Here is a 5,955-nt window from a genome sequence, read left to right on the forward strand (position 1 = left end):
TTCAAATATTACATATACTTGTCTCGTATTTATATTACTAATTTTTTCTTTTTTTTTCTTTTTTTTTTTTATCTTATATCCTTCACAATTCGCTTATTACATACATATATACACATGCGTCCATATATATGTATATAATAATAATAATAATGATATATATATATATATGTATGCAATCTTACATTATATGTGGGGAGGCAAAATAGGAACTGTGATCGCCTGATGTACTACTCTGTCCGATTCTCTGTTATCTACTGCCGCGCCAACAAACATCTCTCTTGGATGAAAGAATTTTCATACATTTCCTGGCCAATATCTTTTTCTACCCTTGTCACGGAAGAAAAGAAAATTATGGAAGGGAATTACATTGATAATTGGATCAAGAATCGTGTACGTGATACGATTGCACCATTTTCCACAAGTCTTTACTCCCTGACAAATCGTGCAATTGTATCCGAAAAACAGGATATACGGCATCACCCATATATCCAGACTATTTCGTTTAACGAAAATTTACGTAACGAGACGAGGTGTGATTATTTGTTGTCGCGGAGAACATTGAACGGTGCAGTATAAATGGTGCAGTTCACGTACAACCAGGCCGCAAAAAGGCACCGGCCCCTCAACACACGAGCCCCTATATATGTATACATATATCGTGTTGTAAGCCCTAATACTTTCATTGGCTTACAAATGTGTGTGTGTGTGTGTGTGTGTGTGTATTTTTTTTCTCTTCTTTAACTATACTATCAAGTAACGCCAGCGTGAAGTTATGTATGTGTGTATATATATATGTGTATATATATATATATGTATCAAAAAAGATGGTGAACATTGAAACATGGCGGACGTTACTTAATATCCATTTAATTGCATATATGTATAGTAAACAACAAACAGGAGCCCCCAGTAAAGTAACGAATAATTTAAGTGTACACGTACAGTTACTCGATATATAATAATGCTTTAGTGGTTTAAGTTTAATAATAATGATTAAAAAGAAATAATGATAATAATAATAATAATAACAGTAATTTTGAACGCCAACATAAAGCATTGAAAGTTTTTTTTTTTTATACTATACGCGAGTAGGAGGTACAACTCTATATGCTTATACCCCATAAAAAGCGTCCTTCGAGTCTAATTAAGCATTAATTACGTTCGAAGCGCGTTGCGCGCTGGCATGACGAATTTTGTACCTATTATGTATGTATTACACACCTCATTGTACATGTATAATGTGTATACATATATATATATGTATACGTATATCCGATGTATGCAAGAGATATACGTACGTTTATACAGCGGTAACGAGCGCGCAACTCGATCTGTATTTTCTTTATTTTTATTTTTTTTATTTTTTTTTTCTGTCCTTTTCTTCGTTTTCTTATTGCAAAGGTTTTCTTAATTTTAATATTTCCTCCGTTCATTTACACGTACACCTTACAATTAAATTCATTCTTTCCTAAATGCATGTTATATTACTATTATTTTTATACGTATACGTTATTTTTTTTCTTTTTTTTTTTTTCTCTTTGCGTGCGTAGATATATAGTCTTTTGGGTATATATATAATACATGTATATCTTATATCTATGAGTATACGTGAGTATTTATTTATAGTATATATTTCCGTATACCTATTTGTATAATAAGTACGTGTATAACGTTTAGCGAGTAGTTAAGAAGGTTTATGATGATAATTGCATGGGTATTGCCGAAAATAACGGAAATGAAAAATTGGCGCGAGGTATGCATGCGTGTACGGATGTATGTATGCATGTATATATGTGTAACGCTCAGAGATTCCGAAACTTGACCGGTTATCGATCTCTTGTGTTTTGTCTGCGCGCGCACTTATATGCGTTTCTTCAACTAGACCGACTCTGCTTGCGCGGATGCTGCTGCAATGGTCAATCAATCGGTTTTACCGAAAAGTACAGCCTTGCACGGATTCTCTCGCTATGATTTTTGTTATTCTCCAACAATTGCATCCGCGAGATTACTTATTATCAATGAAATTTGCAGCAGCAACTGCGGTTGAAAAGGACGATGAGAATGGAAGAAACGCGAGAAGCGACGACGTTTGCTCATAATTAGGGAATTTCGTTTCTTGGAAACAAAAATTCCCAACTCATCAAATTCGAATATTCTCGTGGAGAGACGTCGCTGCTAATGATTACAACAATCTTTAATTATTATTAATAGGCTATTGTATAGTCTTGGCGTGTCTTTGATTCTGATTCACCCGTCGACACGATGCTAAAGTGTTATACAGCGAAGTAGAGGTGTACAGACTTAGAGCTTATTGGTTGCTTTTTTTTTTTTCCTCCTTTTTCTTTCTTTTTTCAAATCTTGCCATTTCGCTTTTTCTCCTCAAGTATACTATTGCAAATTCACACACATTGAATGCGTTTTAACATGTGATTGTACATACTTTTTACGCACTTTTTACCGCCTACTGTAGTTATCGTTTATTAAACCTAATTCATCGTCTACTTACATTTATGTGTATACATACGCTTTAAACTATTATATGTAAATCGTCATATTTTATATGGTTTTTGAAATATTTCGCTTACTTCTCTCCCTTCCTTTTTCAATATAATAGTATACATTTGCGTTTTTCGTATACATATTATCTAATGTAATATGTACCTATATGTATGTAATGCCTATAATTATATGCATAATAAATGCTCTTGCAAAGTGAGGAACAGTTTTTTGCATCTTTATTATTGTTAGTTATTATATTATTAGCTTAATCGATTATTCAATTTTATCTCTTTACTTATTTATTCGCTTCCCGACGATTTTAATAGTTATATTATAGGTAGGGTTGCCTGCGCAACTACCGCGTCAGCATTTATCGTTAATGTCATATCACTACTGTAAGTATTATACACGTAAACAATATATAACTTATAAATATTCCCTATACCGTGTCTTGTATTTGATCACGAAGTATTCGCTTCGACTCGTAAAACGTCAAGTGAGAACTAATCCGTTCATTTAATTTTCTCTGCATACAAGTTTTCCGGTGGGACCTTTAACTTTTGTTGATTTATCATTATTGTTTGTTTTTCGCTTTTTTTTATATTGCATCCACAATTATACCCGTGTACCTACAATCTATATACTGCTTCGCAATCTGCTTCTCTTTTCATTTTCTTTCCAGTCAGTCCTACTCAAATTGTCGACTGATTGAGTAATCGTCGTTGACTTTAGCTATCATTTTGTGCCGAGCCATATAGCCGGGTAAGACGGTAGGTAATAAATTTCATAATATTGATACACACGAATTGTATATTGTTAATGATATTACTATAGCCTAGAATCTAGATTGCCTCGAGTATCAATATCAATGCCCGTTTGTTTTGTCACTGCGCAGTATAATGTATAATACTTCATCGTTCTTTATGAATTTTAATCATTGCTGCACTTTTTTATTTTATTAAGAAATAACTATTTCCTTATATTCTCCACTACACATGTAATTAGAATTGCGTATTTCTATACATTCTCCTATTCAATTATATTTTCATTGCTATTACTATTATTTTTACTGTTATCCGAAATAGTCCTTTGTATTCTCTCTGCTCTTCTATTCTTTTTCTTTTGAACTTTATCCGTATTCCTGAGGTCTCGCGATGCTAACAGGAGCATCGTCGATTATAAAGGGAACTAGAATAGAGAAAGAGAGAGAGAGAAACGCGTGAAATTGTTTTAAACAAATCGCAAAATCCCTGAGTGATTTTTTTTTTCTTGTTTGCCTCTTTTGTCTCTTCGTATATGAGTGTATTTATTTATTTATTTATTTTTTTGTATTTTTACACTTGATATTTCTCGACGAATTCTCGCATACTTGAATAAAATAGATAATTTTGTTTATGTTGTACTTCATTTATGAGTGCGTTACTAAAGTCGTAGGTATTAGTAAAATATTCGGTTATATTACGAAGAAGACGCGAGTCTGCAGATTCTTCTTTTATTTCTTTATAAAAAGTACTTCTGTGATTTCGTGTATTTTGTTTTAAAAATGATCAAGGAGACTTTTCTCGCGTCACCGCGTTACGATGATATTAATAGAGTATATATGTGATTTGAAAAAATTTGTTAGTCCTTATTTTTCAACACGTTAACGGCTTGTATATCGAATCTCCGACGACTAGAAGTATACGCGTAGGTATTATAGATAATTTCAACATTATAACAACAGCTGATAGTAAAAGTGTGAGGAATCAACGATTTGACGGCAGGTATACACCGGGTATCTCCGATAATTCCTTATACACACAGGTACTATATTATTCTTATCATGGCTATAATGTATCGGTATACCCTAATCTGAGTACCGCCCAAAAGCAATTACATACCAACATTTCGAGCCACGAATCTCTACAATGCGAACAACGATGCCTAATTGTGGATAAAACTCGTGAAAGTACTTTTTTCAAATATGTTACATCGTTTGACGGTTTGTCTTCGAGTTTGTCTCCAAGCCTGTGTCTAAATAAATATAAAAAAAAAAGTATTCACGATAAAAGAAAGTTCAAATAACAGTAATAATGAAAATAATCACTACGAATTAAAAATAAAATAAAATGAACAGTACAGGAATCAACCTGCCGGATGTATAATCGTACAAAAAATCAAAGAAAATCATACTTTTATGTAAAATTTTTATTATGTAGGCAAGGTGGTTGGCTTACATGCTAAAATGGCATTAGGATGATAGACGTAGAACATATAGATAAATCATATAATAATTATAATATATAATATATGTATATGTATAATATTACGTGAGCGTAACAAAGATTTTCTTCCAAAACGGCATACATAATAAAGCGGGAGTATCCATATAGATAAATAAACTATATTATTTACAATGCGGACAAAGTAGTAGTGGTAATAATAATAATAATAATAATAATAATAATAATAATAATAATAATAATAATAATAATAATGGTGATAATGATAATAATGATAAACTATTACAAAGAAAAGAAAATATAATTGGTGTAATAAGCGAGATATGTAACATTACTCAAGTATACCGTGTGGCTCTAAACAGTCCAGTAATGTTCCGTTATTATGCTACACATAACTCTAATAATAATAATAATAATAATAATGATGATAATGATGATGATTATGATTATGATGACGACGGTAATAATAATAATAATAATAATAATAATAATAATAATACGTAAACAAAAATCCTACTATAAAAACGTAACATCGAATTTCTTTATAATGTGTAATATACAGAGTGTCCCAATTGAAAAGACGCATTACATTTCCAGCCGACCTAATGGTTCAATTGGAAAATGTTTCCTACTAAAATTGTATGGTGCAAAGGGGGACAGATGACGAATTTTTTTCCTGCGCTCCAGCAGGTTGCGGGTCAAAAATCATAATTGTCAGAATGCCGAACATTAATATATCGAAAACTGACAATCACGAAAGAACAAAGCGGTGAATCTTCATTGGGCCATAAATAATGGAAATAGAATATAAAAGTATCGAAATTTGAAGTTATAGAATTTAGAATACACAACTGGTGAAAATTCCGAAAGGCCATTGGCAGAATGAGGCAAATGCGATTGCTCGCAAACACAAATAAATAACGCCAGGTTCGATTCCTGGCTCCGTCGTTAATTTTTTGAAATCACCAATTTTTCGAATTTACATTCTTTCACCAAATAAATAACCTTCAGATGGATCATAAATTAGAATTTTCATATGTTCGAATTCATAAAGGAGGATCAAAAGCAAGAACGGTTAGAACTCTGAGTAGTAATCTCACAGAAGGCTCACAATCAGAATATAGAATTGCAGTATGTCAGAATTGTCAGAATAAGGAATCGCTATATATCAGAAGAGTCAATAACTCATACCAAATTAGAAGCCAAGAAATATAAGTTTATGATATCAAAAGTC

The sequence above is a fragment of the Neodiprion lecontei genome, chromosome 2 (genome assembly GCF_021901455.1).
Source record: "Neodiprion lecontei isolate iyNeoLeco1 chromosome 2, iyNeoLeco1.1, whole genome shotgun sequence".
In the NCBI taxonomy this organism is placed as follows: domain Eukaryota; kingdom Metazoa; phylum Arthropoda; class Insecta; order Hymenoptera; family Diprionidae; genus Neodiprion; species Neodiprion lecontei.